Source organism: Vicugna pacos, chromosome 2, assembly GCF_048564905.1.
Source record: "Vicugna pacos chromosome 2, VicPac4, whole genome shotgun sequence".
In the NCBI taxonomy this organism is placed as follows: Eukaryota; Metazoa; Chordata; class Mammalia; order Artiodactyla; family Camelidae; genus Vicugna; species Vicugna pacos.
The window spans coordinates 60104317-60125232 of record NC_132988.1 but is presented as its reverse complement, the minus strand read 5'-3'; the positions used below and the strand labels follow the sequence as shown (position 1 = coordinate 60125232).

General features: G+C 33.2%; 1 long non-coding RNA gene across 1 annotated transcript in view; it reads right to left on the bottom strand.

Moving 5' to 3' along the window:
• The window catches only part of LOC116285182 (uncharacterized), a 414943-nt gene that overhangs the window by 39697 nt on the left and 354330 nt on the right, over positions 1-20916 (bottom strand). The gene's annotated exons all lie outside the window — the stretch shown is intronic.

The window sequence follows — 20916 nt, the reverse complement described above, 5'->3', positions numbered from 1 at the left end:
ATAGGTGTTATAGGCTCCAGGCACATGGAAAGCCCAAGAGTGGGGAGTTTTTATGAACTTCAGAGAGCCTCAGCCAGCTCCACAGGGGAGGATATGTTCCATGTGTTCTTTATTTCCATTTGGAAGTGTCAGTTTTGGGAGCAATTGAGAAGTAGACTGATCTGAACAAGCTGATCATCTTGACTCTTTAAATGACTGACAGGCTGTGTCACTCCTCCATGTGAGTGCATCCAACTGTTATATGACACCTCACAATGCCGTGAAATGGTTTAATTAATTCTTGATAAACTGAGTTACCCTCAAAATATTTAAAAGGTTCAATAACTGGACCACACTCTACAGTGGTATCTCTTTTGACTTAAAAGATAAAAGAACAGACAAAAATACTAAGTATTTATGACAAAGGTCTCACAGTACTAAATAGTAATAAAATTACTAGTTCTTAAAAATAGTTCTCAGGAATATGTAGGTGTATGTCTCCTTAATGAGCACATTTTGAGTTAGTCTTCCAAAGGCAAACTATCATGCTTTGTAATAAAACATTTTTTGCATCTGCTGCCAAAAGTAGAGTACTGAGTTAGAAAGCAGTCTTAAAGTACAGATAAATAAAAAGAGAAAAGTATAAGAAAAAACAACTCAGCTTATATAAATCTTAATAGACTGTTTCAGCAGGTCTCAAAGTGTGATCTTGAAGTTCCTGGAGACATCGTGACAGTTTTAAGGAATCTGTAAGGTTAATAGTTAAAATGAAGCTAAATATAAAATACATATTTTTTACTTTTAATCACTCTAAAGTGTAATGGACTGTATATGTAAAAATACTAAGAATATATTGAAGATTTTAAGTATATGTACAACTAAAATGTAAGACAAAATAGCACAAAAAGTGAGATGAAGGAATAGGGAACATAGTTGTAAGGTGTTTAGACTACATATGAAGCTGTGTAATATAATTTGAAGCTAGATTGCAATCAACTAAAGATTTCTATTGTACATCTTATAGAAATTACTAAAGTAAAACAAAATATAACTTTTTAAAAAACAATGGTAGACCTAAAATGGGATCATAAAAAATACTTAAATAATCCAACAGCAAGCAGAAAAAAAAATTAAAGTGAGAGGGACAAACAACAAACAAAACAAGTAAAAAGCAACTAGAAAAAAATGTAGCCTTTAATCCTCCTATATCAATATTTACACTAAATGTAAATTATCTAAACATGCAATTAAAGACAGAAAGACTGGATAAAAAGCAAGACTCAAGTATATGTCATCCATAAGAATCTCATTTTAAAAAATAAGGCAATAAATACATTAAAAGGATGAAAAAAGATACAGCACGAAAACAGTAATCAAAAGGAAGCCTGAATGGCTACATTAACATCAGACAAAGTAAACTTCAAAAAAAGAAAATTATTGGAAATAAAAGGAGACATTCTATAGTGGTGAAAGTGTCAATATACCAAAAAGCCATAATAATCCTAAATGTATATGTATATAACAACAGATATTCAAAATACATAAAACAAAAACTGATGGAACTGAAAAAACAAATGAACAAATCTACAATTAAAATCTGATACTTTAATACTCGTTTCTCAATGAGAAATAAAACAAATAGATAGGAAATGAATACAGATATAGAAGGTCAGGTCAACATCATCAACCTATTTTCCTAATCGATGTTTACTGACATTTGTAGAATAATCCACATAACAAGAATAGAATATACAATCTTTTCAGATACACATGGAGCATTCACCAAGATAAACAATAATCTGGGCCGTAAACCAACCTACATTAAAAAAAAAGCCAGTATATTTTTCGATATAACAGAATAAGAAGAAAATCATATGATCATAAAAAAATGATATAGAAGAAAAAGTGTAACCAAACTCAGCTTATAATCAGGATAATTCTCAGCAAATCAAGATTAGAAAAGAATCTTCTTAATTGTTAAAAGATATGTACAAAGAGATCCTACAGTAATATTATACGTGGTAAGAGTCTGAATGCTTCCTCCTTTAAGTTCAGGAATAAAGTCAGAAAGCTCACTTTCACCACTCCTGTTCAACAAAGACCGTAGACCTTAGCCGATACAAAACAACAAAACTGTTAAAAGACAAACAGGAAAACAAATTTATGGTTGCCAAAGGGGAAAGGGGAGGGGGAGGGATAAATTAGGAGTATGGGATTAATAGATATACACCATTATATATAAAATAGATAAACAACAAGGATTTACTGTATAGCACATAGAACTGCATTTAATATCTTATAATAACCTATAATAGAAAAGAATCTGAAGCTGCACACATGAAACTAATACAATACTGTAAAATAACTATAGTTAAATAAATAAAAAGAAATAAAATAAAAAACATACAGAAAGGGGGGAATAAAACTATCTATTTACAATATAATTAACCAGATGGAAAAAAATTTATATATAAGAAGGAATTGTGAGTAAAAATATATCCATAAAAATATAAATAAATCTAAAACCATTATTTGTAAAAACAACAATAATCAAATGTAATATGTAATCTTAGTAAATTAGCCACATTATCCTCTGCTCACATCGTTCTTAGTGAAGTTCTTTAATGAAGATTCTATCACATTCATTTCAGTCAAATGTAAAACTTCTTGATGGCATGGATCCCATCTTTTTAATCTCATATCCATAATGCTTAGTGAAGTATCAGATAAAAAAAGATTTAATACAGTCTATGAATCAGAAATCAAAAATTAGTAGCAAGGACAATTAGAGTCAAAGACCGCAAACAAACCTAAAGCATGAGGCTAAAAGTAAAACCCTAGAAAAATCATAATTTGTAAAGCTTAATGAGAGTTTATAAGAATTAAAAATAATAATAAGGTTCTTGCTTCATTTTGTGGTGAGAAAAAAATTCATTAACTTTAAGCTTTCTAATTAAGTATTTATGGTAAAATTTCAAGCGTAGTAATAAAAATTACAAAAAGAAGGTACAGAAATTCAAATCCAGTTGAGGGAAACATATCAGAATATTAAAAAATAACCTATTCTAAAAAGAGAAAGAAAGAGGGAAGAAAAGACACATAGACAAATGATGTATATAGAGAGAATGAAATAATATGTTAAAAATGAAACCATATACAAAATATAAATGAGGAAAATTCACCAGTTAAAATACAAAGATTTTCAAATGTAATTTCTAGATAAAATATTTATGCATTGCATATTTATAGCTAGATATGACTTTCAAGAGACAAGTGAAACATAAGAACCTGAAAAGGTTGAAAGTAAAAGGCTAGAAAAGGCTAACTAAGCAAACAAGGACCAAACAATAACTGGACTATTTATGTCAGTATCAGTTTAATATCACACAATTAAACATAAAGCATTATTAAAGCTATATAGGGTTTTTAATGATTAAGCTTCATTTTACAATATAATCTTAAAAATTTTAAACATATGCACCTAATAAAATATCCTTTAAAAGTATGAATTAAATTAGTGTGAATGTAGAAAATTGGGACAATATAATCATCATCTTGATCTAATCAACATACACTGAACATTGCACCTCACAGATTATAGCCTTCCCTCTCAAGAACACATGGAACATTTTAAAAAATTTAACATTAGATTAATAATTTGGTATATTAAGCCACAAAGATATCTGAAAAAATTTCAAAGAATCAGTAACATATTATCTGACTAAATCAACTGATGAATAAATTTGAAAATTTAAAATTACACTTCCAAATAATTGCTAGGTCAAAGAAGATATCTTAAAAAAACATTAAAGTGTTCTTACAGTAGAAAAGAAGAAAGCAATAAAATTAGGAGCCTGCCATCCAAGTTCAGTTGTAAGGAGAATAGAACAAATCCAAAGAAAACAACTGATATCAAATAAAACAATGGTATAAACTAAATAGCAAAACATAGTATAGGTAAGATAAAATAGCTACAAATTGATTCTTTGAAATGAATAATAAGCAAACCTCTAGTGATGCTGATTAAGAAAAAGGACAGAAAGCACACATAAACAAGAGTCAATGACTACAGCCACAGTAAAGATTTTAAAATAGAATGTCTATGTAGTCCTATATTGCACAATTGCCAAAATACTACTACCTTCAAATGTCCTGGTAGCCTAGTACGGCTTGGAACAATTGACTTAGGGTATCATGATTAAAGTAATTGAATTGTAATTATATAAAATACTTAGGAATAAATCTAACCAAGGAGGTGAAAGAATTATACACAGAAAACTATAAACCACTGATGAAGGAAATTAAAGAAGACTTTAAAAATGGAAAGATATCCCATGTTCTTGGATTGGAAGAATCAGTATTGTCAAAATGGTCACACTGCCCAAGGCAATCTACAGATTTAATGCAATCCCCATCCAATTACCCAGGACATATTTCACAGAACTAGAACAAATCATAATAAAATTTATATGGAACCATCAAAGACCTAGAATTGCCAAAGCATTACTGAAGAGAAAGAAAGAGGCTGGAGGAATAACCTCCCAGACTTCAGACAATACTACAGAGCTGAAGTAATCAAGACAGCATGGTATTGGTACAAAAACAGACATATAGACCAATGGAACAGAATAGAGAGCCCAGAAATGAACCCACAAACTTTTGGTCAACTTATCTTCGACAAAGGAGGCAAGAATATACAATGGAATAAAGACAGTCTCTTCAGCAAATGGTGTTGGGAAAACTGGACAGCAGCATGTAAAACAATGAAGCTAGAACACTCCCTTACACCATATACAAAAATCAACTCAAAATGGATTAAAGACTGAAACATAAGACAAGATACAATAAACCTCCTAGAGGAAAATATAGGCAAAACATTATCTGACAATACATCTCAAAAATTTTCTCCTAGAAGAAATAAAAGCAAGAATAAACAAACGTGACCCAATGAAACACACACACTTTTGAACAACAAAGGAAACCGTAAGTCAAACAAAAAGACAACCTACGGAATGGGAAAAAAATTCTGCAAATGAAACCGACAAAGGCTTGATCTCCAGAATACATAAGCAGCTCATATGACTCAATAAGAAAAACATAAACAACCCAATCCAAAAATGGGCAAAAGACCTAAACAAGCAATTCTCCAAGGAAGACATACAAATGATCAATAGACACATGAAAAAATGCTCAATATCACTAATTATCAGAGAAATGCAAATCAAAAACTACAATGAGGTATCACCTCACACCAGTCAGAATGGCCATCATTCAAAAATCCACAAATGACAAATGCTGGAGAGGCTGTGGAGAAAATGGAACCCTCCTTCACTGTTGGTGGGAAGCAGTTTGGTGCACCCACTGTGAAAAACACTATGGAGATTCCTCAAAAGACTAGGAATAGACTTACCATATGACCCAGGAATCCCACTCCTGGGCATATATCCAGAAGGAACCCTACTTCAGGATGACACCTGCACCCCAATGTTCATAGCAGCACTATTTACAATAGCCAAAACATGGAAACAGCCTAAATGTCCATCAACAGATGACTGGGTAAAGAAGAGGTGATATATTTATACAATGGAATACTACTCAGCCATAAAAACTGACAACATAATGCCATTTGCAGCAACATGGATGCTCCTGGAGAATGTCATTCTAAGTGAAGTAAGCCAGAAAGAGAAAGAAAAATACCATATGAGATCACTCATATGTGGAATCTCAAAAAAAAAAAAAAAACCAAAACAACAACAACAAAAAACAAAGCATAAATACAAAACAAAAATAGACTCACAGACAAAATACAAACTTGTGGTTGCCAAGGGGGCAGGGGGTGGGAAGAGATAGACTGGGATTTCAAAATTGTAGAATAGATAAACAAGATTATACTGTATAGCACAGGGAAATATACACAAGATCTTATGGTAGCTCACAGAGAAAAAAATGTGACAATGAATATATATATGTTCATGTATAACTGAAAAATTGTGCTCTACACTGGAATTTGACACAACATTGTGAAGTGATTATAAATCAATAAAAAATGTTAAAAAAAAAAAGAACTGTAATTATAATCTTATACCAGGATACCACCAGATTCTGGCTGTTTTATACTTTGAAGGTAAGATTACTTCTATCCAATACAAAGACTTCTATATTATGGAAAGGGAGAAAATATACACCAAATTATTTATAAAATAATGATATAGCATTTATAGCAAAACCAACAAAAACAGTACAGGAAAGAAAAATCACAAGGTGATAACAGACATAAAAACCTGAAAAAGAAAAAAAAGCAATGACAAACCATACTAAGCAAACTTTTAAAAAAATTATATGTCATGACCACCTCAGTTTTATACAGAAATGAAATGTTACTTTAATATTTTTAAATCTATTAAAGAAAATTCACCTAATTTCCAGGCTGAAGGAGAAAAACTATACTTGGATCTCACTAAACAGTAGAAATATGTTTCAATAAAAACTCAATACTTGTTTGTGATAAAACCAAACAATTTGAAAACTAAGAATATGAGGAAAGGTATCTACTGGAAATCTTAAAAATGTAAATCATCATCACATTTAATAGTGAAATGCTAGAAACATTCTTTTTAAAATAAGAAAAAGAGATAATGATACTCACCACCACAAATTCTACTCAACAGTGCTCCAAAGCTATTAGCCAGTACAATGAAAAAAGAAAGACAAATAAAATGTCTGGAGAATGAAAAGGTGTAACCATGACTTTCAGTATGTGAAGGAAGATATAAATGTATATACAGTACATAAAATCTAGAAGTAAATTATTAGAAGTAGTAAAGTATTTAGTATTTAGGATTTCTAAATAATATCCCCATAATTACTTATTTTATATTTATCCTAAATATATCCAAAATATTTTTAAATTTAGGATAAGAAATTTTACAGTTGTTCTCAAATTTTAAATATTGCAATATTAGTCCCACAATTAGCATTGAACAAAGTAGTTCCCCATTCATCAGAAACTAAGATTTTGTATTGTGGGGTTTTTTGTTATTTTTTTTTGTTTTTATTGAAGTATAGTTGATTTACAATATTGTGTTAGTTTCTGGTGTAAGGATTCTGCATTACATTTTAAAGTTAATGTATTAGTCACTTTATTTGGCTTGTAAGGGCAATTTTAAAGAAGAAAATGTATCTTTTGTACATGTTGGATTAGTTAGAAATGTTAATTATGTATAGTTAATTATCACCAGATAAATGGTTGAATTCAATCTCCTATCATAACTGTAGTTTACAATTTTGAGAGAACAGTTTACTACAATAAACATTTTAACAAATGTGGTGTCTATAGCAAAAAGCAAAATGAAAACAAAAAAACCTATTTATTTCACATCTACAAAGCAACATTTTTGAAACCATTATACAAAATGTCCAATTTAACAGAAAAATAACTTTGTCCTTTTTAGCATACAGTTTGAGATAGACTCAACTTTATGCTAAGAAGTAGACTAAATAAAGATGACTTACATTTTATAATCACAGCTATGTAAAAATATTTATCTACTTAACAAGATGAAATTATCCTCAAAGTTTGGCTTCTGAAAACACCTGTGTTAACAGATTCCCCTTCTAATAAGGCTCTCCTTCAATTGTGACTGAGGCCTGGTTTTGCTTCTGCTACACCTCCTGCTTAAGGCTGTATTGAAACATTTGCTTTTCCCCCACATGTTAGTAATCTTGACAAAATAAATTATTTTCAAAGTATATCAAGTTAAAATTCTTTATGGAATTATGGGATATACTATACTCAAATTCCATGTGATGTCAGCCACAAATAATTACTTAAGTTTTTTAACAGGTAATTGATCTTTACCGATTATTTTTGATAACACCTACACAGAATAATAAATTATTCAATAAAGTCATGCCTAGTTCACCATTTTAAAAGTCTGCTTTCTACATCATGGCCCAAATATGCAGACTATGCAGTTGAGCCAAAATGACTTCAACATATTCATATAAAAGACGAAAGGAAGAGAGGTCCAACACAGCTGTGTTTTACAGTCTTTGAAATTATTCACTTTATCAGGGAAATATTCTAACTTATCCTTACTGTCATAAGATTATTAAGACACAATTCTATACAGACATCAGTCACCAAGGACTTAACCCAAGCTACTGAAATGCAGGCCAAACTGATTCTTATTTACAAAGTCTGAGTAAAAGGCAAAGAAGGCAGTTTTCTTCATAATACGTTTAAGAGTGTGAACATTGTCAAGAGAGGAATCATGTTGACTGAAATCTCTTTCCATTATGTAAAATATTGCATGTGAATATATTATTTTATATTTTTTGCAGATGAAGTATAAGACCATTAGCATGTATTTCTTTTAGGAGAAACAGAAGCGCATTTCCCTTACCACTGTCATCTGTAAAAGTCAAGGACTTGAAAGAGCAGTGGGAATGTTTATAAATTCAAATAAATAAGAAAAGAGAAACAAGCAGCAACGTCTTCTGAATAAGAAGACAGCAATTATGTTGTGATTGCAATATCTTTGTTTCTTTTATAAGTATTTATTGAGTATTGACCATGGCCTATGCCAGGTCCTTCAAACGCATTATCTGAAATCTTCACCACAAACTAGTAAGGTGGAAATTATTATCTTCATGTTGCTGATGAAGAAACTGTGCCTCTGAAAGCTTAATTAAGTATCTTGCCAAAAACTCATAGTTGACAGAGCCAGATTTCAAGCCTGCCGGATGCCAAAGAAGCCTGCCGGATGCCAAAGCCAGTATTAGCTCCTCTAAGCTACACTTTCTTTATACCTACCACTACCATGGATGATGCTAATAATAACAATAATAACAACAACAACAACAACAACAAATAAACTTTACTGACCATTTGCTATATATAGTGCTTAGTTTTTTTAAATGTATGATTTCAGTAATTCCTAACAATTTAATTGGCCCCTTCTACAATGCCAAACAGATCACTGTAGTTTAAAACTCTTCAAAGGCTCTAAATCCTAGAGTAGTCATCTCCAAACATTTTGGTTGCACATTCATCTGCTCCTTAACAACTTTTAAGCATACTCCCAACATGGTATATTTATTTACTTACAAGTTAGATACATATATATGATGCAGCATACTTTAAAATAAAAATTAAAGAATGATATAATGTTATATTGAAGTTCTAATATATTCCTGCATACTCTGAAGGAATATATTAAGCAAAAATCTGCATTCATCACACATAAGAGACCAATATTTTATATGATCAACGCCTGACTCCTCCACATGGGAGGCCCTCTCTAACATTCCAGCTGAACTGAATTATTTTAATACACTCAGCAGCTTCACACCTATGTTTATTGCTCACGTATCTTCCTGTGCCAGGAATGACTTTCTCAGCACATGACAAAAGTCCACTCATCTTTCAAGATGAAGCCACTCATAATATTATTACATTTATACTTGTTTATGTGTCTACCTGACCCTACTTCACTGAGAGCTTCCTGGTGGCCTGAATTTCAACTAAGCCTTGTCTGTGTCTCTAGTATCCAGTGCAGTGCTTGGCACATAGAAAGCAATGACTTGGAAATAAATAAGTGAATAAAATGCATCTATTCTGTTTTTCACCATGTGTATCCTATGATTTTTCTGTCACACTATATGTTGTTGAAAAATCAGTAGACTAGAAAAAGAAATAAGAATGGAATCTAAAATTATCTTTACCTCCATTGGCTGGGAATATATAAACACAGCTGATGTGTGATAAACAGAAACAGGATCACAGAATCAAAGAATTTTACTCCTAGAAGGGACTTTAGACAATTAGAGCTGAGGTCAACAAGTCAAAGGAAGATAAAGGAGTTAGACAGACCAAGAGCAGACACTGCAGCACTGAACAACAGAAGCAATGGAAAAATACTTCGAGGTGTGTGTGTGTGTGTGAAGCAGAGAGACAGAGAAAATGACTTTCTTAAACTAAAACAGAAAGTTTCATCATGCTACCTGTGGAAATTACAAAACTATACACTACCATCTAATATTATTGGATAGTATTTGCATATTATATTCTGTTTTTCCCCTTGTATATCAGAAACATTGTAAATGCTATCTGTTGATTTCCCTCTATCATTTACTAAACTTCTCTCATTGTTATTTTTAACACTGCCTTATCGATGTGCTTCTCAATATCACAATGGTTTCTTGGAATTTTATATGGATATGAAAATAAAGGTCATGTGATTTATGATAGTACCTTTTAAAAGGCTGTCTGAAGGAAACATTCTGTGTTTTTAAAATTGACTGTAACAACACATTTCTAAGGGGCCTACTTGTGAAGTTATTTGTCCTTCTACAAAAAGAATTAAGCAAAAAGTTGTCCAGGACTAGAATCTAGAAAACTGCTTAGAAATAATCTTTTCCTTTGTAATTAAAAAGCAAAATCTGCCCAACATATTTTATCCCTATGAGGATTAAAAAAGTAATTGCATTTCTCATCTATGTACAAGTGAATGTATTCAGTTTAAAGAAACTCTAATTATGGTATTTTGTGAATGGTAAAAAATATTATCTTTGTAATTACAATGTGGTATTAAAATTATTTATTTATTTATTTATTTATTTATTTATTGGCTCTGAACTTTATCGTAATAAATAATTTATGAAGAGTTTTAAGATTTCCATTGATTCCTAGTTTGAATCAATATTTTTAATAGTATATACTAAATACAGGCTTCTTGTTGTGTATATAAAAGTAAGTAAATAATCAAACAAATAAGGATTCAAAGCAAGTTCACCAAAAATTTTCCACATTAGCTGATTTAAACTGAAGTCTATACAAGTTGAAATTGAATACAATATATTTTTTCCTTTGCTGCTCTTCCTACCACTGAGACAGTGCTATGTTATCATGTAAAATAGAACTCCAGTGAAACTCTTATCTCTGCCTGCAATATAATCCCCACAGCAGAGTCTAAGGCATGCCAGTATATATAACTTTTGCAAGTTAATTGTTTGTTTTAAACGTCTAAAATTGAAGTACCAGTGAATTTTACAAAACACTCACACAAAAATACGTAAACCAAACCCCCATGTAAGCAGCAGGCCACAAAATAAGAAACAGAAGAATGTATTACATGAAATGCACCATTTGTATTCAAAGTGAAGGACAGCAGGGCAGAGGAAAGATTTTAAGAATGATATTGATAGACAGGGTCAATAGTCAATCACCAGTCTGTGATATACAAAGCAAAGTCATTCCACTTGGTGCGGGTTTGGTTACATTCACAGGAAGAATGCAAATTTAGAGCAGGTAAGTGGTCAACAGTCTTAGAAAACTCTTAGTCCAAAAAATAAACTCTAATTACTCTTCAGTCTTACAAGGTAAGGTGCATCACATAGGCACCAAAGATGTTTCCTCTAGAGCTGGGTTACACCATGCACCATAGGAAGACCCAATTGTCTCATAGAATGTTTCCCAAGAAGGTACCTAAATCATCATATGAATTTATCTCTATTTATTAAGTAACAAAGCAATAATAGTAACTAATGTGCATGTAACTGGTACTCTTTCAGGTATTCCCATTAATCTCCATGGTAACCTCATCAAGTAGGCACTGTTTTCATCTTTATGTTACAGTTGAGTCAATATACATAGAGGTCATATAAGTTGGCCAAGTTTATGATATTAGCTATTAAAGGAGTCAAGCTTTGACCGGTAGATGCAGAAAATTTCTTAAAATGAAAAACCAAAACTGGATTTTAATAATTTATTAAAGTTAGTAGATAAGAGAATATTACAGATTTAGGCCATTCTTAGTCTTGCCCTTTAAAAAAATAAGGGATATAAACACACTTGTCCTGAATCCCCACACATTCTTAATTGCTGTAGTCCCTTTAAGAAGCAGTATTTTAAACACAAAGAGAAAAGACTTAATTGCATTCTGTATATATGACAGACTTTTACCTAAAATCAGAAACTAATTATATTATATTTAAAATATGTGCATTAAATTTTAAATTATACTAAATTTTTCTGGAGTGGTTCCCTATGAAAATAACCATTTCTATAACAATTAAAAGGATAATTTATCATATATATATTCATGCACATCCATCCTATAGTATGTAAACACAGCTTTTAATTAATCAAATACAGACTCACACATACACACACAACCACATACACATCCTGTTTTTTCATGTTATATTATCAATGAGTCCTAAACTATTAATAGTTAATATAACACATCTTTAATTTTGCTACTATATCAATCAGCCAAGTGTATATATCAAAAACACTTAATTTATTTTTTCTCTCAATTTGTTTACCCCTTTAATTTGAATGACAGCTTCTCATTGGCTCCGAAATCCTAGAAAGCTGATGTAAGTGGGATGCACAGAAAAAAAAAATCATAAAATCACTTCAAAGATATCAACAGACTTCAGAGAGCAAAGTAACTTTCTTTTCATATGACTCAAAGTGTATTTCTACCCAGGAGTCACTGAATTTAAGAGAGTTTGCAAAGACTTTTTACCACTCAAAGTTTTATCATGTGATGTCTCATGCTTTCCTAAAGAAAGCATTGCTAGGACTCTTTACAGATAAATGTGAACACAATGAAGACACTCCAGAAAGACAGAATATTTGGAAGTTTTCTTTCCTTTCTGCCCTCTAAGCTTCTGCTTATGCCACTATCAAAAAAAAGTCTCTCTAAACTAATGTCAAGGTGACACTAATATAACAAACAGAACAAATCTGTGAGCACCTAGCTGGGATTAAATCTGCAAACTATGGCCCTATCCCTATGTGAAAAAAGTCAAATGAACTACCTCAAATTACCATTTTTACCAACTTCTTTGTATACATACCTTTAAGACTTTGAAGTATGATATTTTGTTCGAATCTTACCCTTAGCGTCATTGTATGTGCTTTTTTGTTCCCTGCCCCTATTTCCTTTGTTCTTCATCCTTTATTTCTTCATTTGCCTCATATATGCTTTGTTCTTTGTCCCTTCTTTCTTGTGTCTAATTTACATTATCTTGCAATATAATGTCTTTAGGAACAAAAAGGGAAATAAATAATAAATGAATAAACAAAAACAAATCACAACTGAAATAACCAAATGTGAAGCAACGTAAAGAAGTTTCATGCCTTTCCTGTCAGATTCATTGAAAATTTATTGAGAATCTGGAGGCCTGAATCTGTGCAATACTTTTCTGTGTAAAAGTATATCTCTGTCTTTTTCTTGGAAATAAGCATAGTTAAAAAAGACAGCTCTCAGAACATCTCAAAAGATGACTAGCACCATAGCAGCATATGTTTTAGCTTGTTTTGAAATATTCATTGAAACTATTCTTGCACTGGCAATTCTTTGGCCCAGAAATTGGAAAATAATTCAGTAGTGTTTAACTGCGCTCTCATTCAAACCTGAAAGACTAATATATCTAACATATAATTATTAAGAAAAGATTTAAGAAAGCTATTTTTAATCTTTCCTTTTCTACAAGTCTGGTCCATGTAAAAATCAAATGCTCACATTGGTTAAATTCAATCCAAAAAAATGGTAGCAGGTATTAATTTTTCACAAGGAGAGAAAATTCAAACTAAGTTTCAAATGTACCATGCATGATCTTTGACAATTTTAACCCCAAACTGACAGAATATAGCCATGTCCATCTTTGGGGGTATATATTATCTATATTTCTAAAATATATTTGTAAAATATTGTTTAAAGTATTTCTAAATATACTTTTAAATTAATGTCCAAAAATAGTGTCTGTATTTCTGCTAACTTGACTGAAGGGGAATGAGGAAGAAAGACTGTCCACCATTTGGGTCTCCTAAGGGGCAAGACAGAGAGTGGTGACATTTTGTTTTATCAGAAACACTGATGGGTCTTTGGATATGAAAATACAGACCCAAAGAAAAGTTAGGGAAAGTGAGCTAAATAGGGTGAGGAAAACTAGACTGAAGGGGAGAAACCTAGTTTTAAGCAATCTTGCAAAAGGTAAACTCCAAAAGCTAGAAAAGGGAACAGGGGAAGGCTGCATGGTGAAGGGCTGTTTTACAACTGTCTACAAGTAGAACACAGCCAGTGAAAAATCCCCGTAGCTAAATGGACAAAGGATTTTTTAGGATAAGACAATTTACAGAAATGCAACATAGAATTCCTTCTGCTGCCCTAAAATCTCAGTAAAACCTACTACATGTAGGAATGATTAGTCTGAGTAGCAGATTAAGTATGGGGATAGTTCAGTGTATTATAAACAGAAGGAAACAGAAATGATAATAAGAGGTCAGCAGAAGGAACTCAGAAACAGAAGGAACCACAAGGCTGGAACCTCCTGGAACCCACAGAAACTTAGAGACAGTCTGCAGAGTATGTGGGATGAGTATTCCTGATTAAATCTCAACCAACTGAATGAATTCAGCTTACATCCAGTTTACAAAAAACTAAAGAATTACCTTCTAAACAGAGGGGATGTAAAGTTTAAAAGAAACACGGAGATGTAGTTTGAAACACCTACATGTTCTTTAAAGTCAGTCTTCCCTGAAGGGAGAGAGTTAACTAGAAACCGCTTGCTATCCTTTCCCAAACCCAAGCTTCTAACAGAAAATTTAGCTGTTTCCAACTCGAATCAGAACGGTTTTGTTACGAATATCATTTGAAACATTTCACAGGTCCCACAGCATTTAAACTTTTCATGCAAGTGGGAAATGTGAGCTCTGAGCACCAAAGTCTGAGTGCCTGATTTCCAAGGCAATGCAAAGCCTCAGGTCTGAGTGCCTGTTAGCTGTCAGGAACCTGGCGCTAACATGTCACAGGCAATAAAGTACATATTACATGTTGCCACAGAAAACTGATATGGGTCCCCACAAAACATAAAGGTGTCCAAAGCATGCCTTTTGCTGTAGCTGTCATTGCTACTTGACTTTATTAGGATTCCAAAGAACCAGGTCAATATTAGAACACTGGACATCAGCCCAGTCATTACATTTTGTTGACAGCTTAGCTGTGCCAGAACTTGAAACTCAGTTCCTCACGTTTAGCAGACAGAATAGATTTCTGTTTCCAATAAGCTCTTGACAAAAAGAATCTATGAAGACTGCATGTTTACAGAAGTCTATGCCCTGTGAGGCGAAAAATATGAGAGTATCTGACAAACTGCAGACCTTCTGAATGTGTTCTACACACTGGATTTCACTGAGCTTCCTGAATAAAGCAAGAATGCAAAAAGGAAAGTAAATTTAGGAACACTGATGAAGAATTATTCTAGGTGCAAATGTTAATTCTTAGATAGTGTTTATGTTTCCAGCTTATTAGTTTTTCTTAAGAACTATATAGGCTATCTGCCAAAGTATGTATTATCAATGAATTTATTTACTTTACTATAGAGAGGTATACTTAAATTTCCATGTTGTAACTATTCACTGACCATATCTCATTGTATGGCACTATGAGACCAAATGTGAGGCACCACACAGCTACATATTTCTAGAAGCATTGTTATTTTTTACAACTGAGGATAAATGAATTAGGTGTTAACAAAGTTCACATAGAATGTTGATTTAATGTTGCACCACAAGAATATTTTACTCACTTATTCCCTCATTTTATTTGTTCTGCTTAAGCTTTAAACTCCCAGACTTCTGTACTTACACAGAGATATCTGATGTCTCTAAACACTATCTGTTAGATGTAAAAGGTAACAGAAATGTCTTCCGGATTCTGCTATGTCTGCCTTATGGCAATCAGACTCATTTATCCAAGCAAGTTCCACTTAGGACATGGAAGAAAATATGGGTTCCATTTTGAATGACAGTCATCAAAAGCATTGATTCATTCATTTAATTCCTTTTTGGAGTAAGACAGGATCACACTTGTACTTTAAGAAGCCATTTAAAAATACTTTGTCCATTGACATTCTGTCAAACTTGAATGTTTTCTAAGTAAAGAGCAACATTTAAAGTTATATTGCTCTCCAAATAGTGTGGGCTTCTTAAAATGTATGTTCATAAATCTAAAATTTTATAAGACTGGGTTAGTTGAAAGAAGTTCATAGATTTTTAGAAATAGGATATAGACATAGGAAACACAAGAGGATATGAAACATACAGTAACAATTTTAAAATGAGATTCTTCCTCTCTCAGTTTCTTCTAAAGCCCCCAAAGGCCAAGAACAAAATAACAGGAGGCAATAGTTCAAACTGAATTTGCTAGACTATCAAAGCAAGACTTGAAACGGAGATATGTTGGTTTGCTTGGGCTGTTATGACAAAGTACAACAGACGGCGTGGCTCAAACAATAAATAGAAACTTATTTTCTCACAATTCTGGAGGCTAGCTTCCAAGATTAGGGTGTTGACAGGACTGGTTTCTTCCAAGGCCATTCTCCTTGACTAGTTTATTGCCAGTTTCTCCCTTATCTTCACACTGGCTTCCTTCTACACCCGTCTGTGTCCAAATTTCCTCTGCATATAAGGACATCAGTCATGCTGGATTAAGGTCCACAATAATGACCTCATTTTACCTCTTTAAAGATGCTACCCTTAAATAGAGTCACATTCTAAGATATTGGGTTGGGTGGGAGTGTTAGAATTTCAACATATGAATTTGGGAAGGATACAACTCAGCCCATGGAAAGAGATCATCAAAACCTTGTGACCTGAAGCTGAACAGAATCTCAAGGATATAAAATAATTGTGCCAAAAGAGAAGTTTTTTCCTGGAGAAAATGATTGCGGTTCTGTGGCATTTTCCCCTACCCATCTCATGCAGGAGGAAAGGTAGATACTTCACCCTCAGTCCATGTCAAGTGACAAGGGCTTTAAAAGAACAGATTACATAGCTTTACATACATTTCAGGAAGTTTAGGGGAATATAAAAGACCAGTTTTTTTGACTTATGCTTGAGAAATTTAACGTGAAAAGATACAGGTAATGTGAAGGTTAATTTTATGTGTCAACTTGACTGAGTCACAGGGTGCCCAGACATTTGGTCAAACATTATTCTAGGCCTATCTGTGAGGGTGTTTTTGGATGAAATTACCATTTGAGTAGGTAGAATGAGTAGAGCCCTCCCTAGCACGGGTGCCATCGATCAGTCAGTTGAGGGCCTGAACAGAACAAAATGGCTGATCTTCCTGCGAGTAAGAGAGACCTCTTCCTGTCTGATGTCTTGAACAAAAGCATTGTTTGTTTGTTTGCTTTTTTCCTGCTTTCAGACTTAAACTAAAACTTTGGCTCTTCATGGGTTTTGAGGCTGCTGGCTTTCAGACTTGGAAAGTTTACCACCAGCTCTTCTGACTTTCAGGCCTTTGGATTTCAGCTAGAACTAACCCATCAGCTATCCTGAGTCTGCAGCGAGCTGACTACAGACCTTGGGGCTTCTAAGCCTCCATATTCATGTGAGGCAAGTCCTTACAATTAATAAATATATATATATATATATATATATATATATATATATACATATATATATGCCATCCATATCTATATATCTGTGTGTGTGTGTATATGTACTTATACATATAATAGATTTATTATAAGAAATATATAGACTTCCTGTTGGTCTGTTTCTCTGGAGAACCCTGAGTAGTATAGCTAAAACTGTCAAGAGATGATCTTACTGGAAACAAGCTGTATGTCCACTGCTGATAAAGTGAAGGAGAGTTTTCCATGGTCCAGATGTGATCATGTAAGTGGAAGCTGCCTTTAGGGTCACCTTTTCAAAATGACACTGTCAAAGAGACTCCGCAGCTAAGAGGCACTGGAAGTATACTATTGGACAGGAAAGCTGAGGGGTGTCGTACAGCTCCCAACAGAAAAGAGGCATTGCCTGACACAAGGCAGGCTGCAGTCTTTGAAATCTCTAAGAAAAATTATCGAAGTAAAAAAGAGAAATATTTGGCTTTGAACTTAAGCATACAAATGCCATATCAAAATTATATTTGTTGGAGAACAATGAGAAGACAGGTACAGGTGGTCAAAGGTACAGACTTCCTATTAGACATCAGATTCCACAACAAGCAGTTAGAGCACTGCCTTGGATGACCTCTACAATTTTCATTTTTGGTTAAAATTTTTTCTTACTAAGATTCTAAAAACCCAAAATATATCTTATCATTTTTCCTTCCAGTTTTATGTATCATCTTTCAGATTCATTGTTACCAATTTTATCTTGCCAGTTTCCTAGGCTAATTAGTGAAGAAACAGTATCAGATTTCTACCTAATCATTTAAGTTTGACAATTTGTGCTAAGGACATTTCTGATATAGGTATATATGCAATTCTGAAAATCAGGATAGTTAGTGGTTATGGTCTTTGTTTTATGTGATTGTTGTTGTTGTGTAGAGATTCCTACAAGAGCATACAAAGAATAGACTTGAATAGGTAACCCAAATTGAACATTTTGCCTACATAATAAAGTGGAAACTCCACAGTATGGCATGCAAAGCCATGAGCGATTTGAACCTAACCTATCTTCCCATCTTTATCTCATTCCACTCCCTTCACTGCAGTCACCTCCAGACTACTTGCCTTCTACTTATTTTCCTTCCCTATCCATCTGGTAAATTGATTTACATCCTTCAAGATTCTGTGAAAGTCTTTGCATCCATCAACATTCTCCTTTGTGAAAGCTTCCCAAGTCCCTCAAAGCTCACAAATGTTTCAACTTATAGCACTTTTTCTAGAGTTCTATTGTGAGATTTAACATGTCATATCACAATTGACAGGGTGTAACTATCTCACTGAGGAAACAATTTGGTTGAGGAAGGAAGGGGAAGGGAACAAATAAGTTGGTCATATGCATCCTTTCTTTCCCTACCTCCCAAAACCTAGAGCCATGCTTGCCTTAGTGATTAGAATACAGAACAATGGAAAATTGCCACACCACACAGTATCACATCACACAATTTTCTCTGGTTGTTTTGTTTAGGACCCTTGCCTTAGAGTTGATCTCAAATTGGTTAAAGAAAAAACACAATTTTAAAATTTGTTCCCTGGTTCTTTGCCAGGGGTAAAGACCAAAAGTAGATAGCTCCTTGCATAGGAAAATATATTAATGAATATTTGAATGCATGCTTCAGAAGCAGAGGTAGAGACATAATGGTTGTATATAAGAATGTAAAAGTAGTAAGAGATGTGAAAGACTGGCAAAAAGAGCATAAACATGAGAAATCTGAGTAAAGCAGAGATACAGGAGGAGAGAGTGGTAGTTGTGAGCCAAAAGGAAGGGAACCCAGCCAGTGTGATGACAATAGACTCATGTTTCAAGAGGAACAGCTAGGATCAGATGACTGGATGAAGTAGACCCAGGAATGCAGGACCCTCGAAATCTACAGAAATGTTATGGAGGCAATTCTACAATACATGGGATGGATGGAATCTCAAATTATCTTACTTGGATATCTTACTTGGATAAATAAAGGGTGATCCAGAATGCTAGAGGCTTAGTGCCTTAATATTTTCTCAAAACTGTTGAACTGGAGCTCCTGGTAAGGCATGTTGGCTTAGTCCACTATAACTCTTTCTTTACACTAATTACAACTGAAAACTCTAGATGAAAGGCAAAATAACTACCTAAAGAATCTAGAAAAATAAAGGAAATTGGGCAGATTATGAAGGAAAACTAAAACTTTGAAAAGTAACCTAAGTAAACAGCTAAAATTCTATAGAAACTCCATCTTCCAAGCCCAGCAAAGTAGCCTCTGTAGGTTGGAGGGGTGGAGGAACCATGGAGAAAATAGAGCTGAAGAAGGGAGGCCACTGATTGTGAGCATGAATCATCACAAGCTTCAGATTCACCCCTAAGCTATGCCTGTGTGGGACAGAACCAAATCAGTGTAGCAAAGGCTTACAGAACTGGACTGTGATTTGAAACACCACCCACAGAAGGCAACAGAACTTAAGGTCTGAAATTACCTGGATTGAATGCTGCTAAAACAAACACATCAACATTCTCTAGAGAATCGTAACAAGACCCAGAATCGATAGAAATTAATATTCACAATGTTCAGAACATAATTCAGAATTACTCAACGTATAAAAAATCAGGAAAATGTGAAAAATTCTCAAAGAAAAAGATTATCAGTAAATGCCAGCCCTGAGATAACTCAGAACAATTATCTGACACATATTTTAAAGCAGCAATTTTACTATGCTCCTGAGATAAGTAAAAGGCGTTGAATTCAATGACTAGATAAAAATTCTCAGCAGATAAATAGATCTTATAGCAAAAACCCAAATGGTAATGTAAGAAGTGAAAAATGTAATATCTAAAGTAAAACAACAACCAAAAAAACAAAACCAACCTTATTGGATGGGCTGAACAGAATGGAGAAAAAAGAAATCAATGAACTTGAAGATAGTCAACAGAAATTATTCAGTCTGAAGGACAGAGAAGAGAAATTAACAGAGCCTCAAAGATCTGTGAGAAAAATATCAAAAGGTCTAACCTAGGAAAACTGAAGTATTAGGAGAGGAGAAAGAGATTTGGCAGAGAAAAATATCTGAAGAAATAATGACCAAAAATTTCTCAAATGTGATGAAAGATATATATAGCTAAGTAAATACTCAACAGAATGAAATGAAACAAACACACACACACACTTTATAACCAAATTGCTGAAATAAAAGATATATGGAAAAAATTAAGAAACAACCAGAAAATATGATACATTTTGTTATAAGCTGAATTATGCTCTCCTAACATCTATATGTTTAAGCCCTAACCTCTAGGACCTCAGAATGTGACTGTATTTGGATCTAGGGTCTTTAAAGAGGTAATTAAGATAAAGCAAGGTCACTGATGTGAGTCCTAATCAAACATGACTGGTATTCTTATAAGAAGAGGAAATATGGATGTAGACATGTACAGAGAGAAGACCCTGTGAAGACACAGGGAGAAGATGGCCATCTACAAGCCAAGGAGAG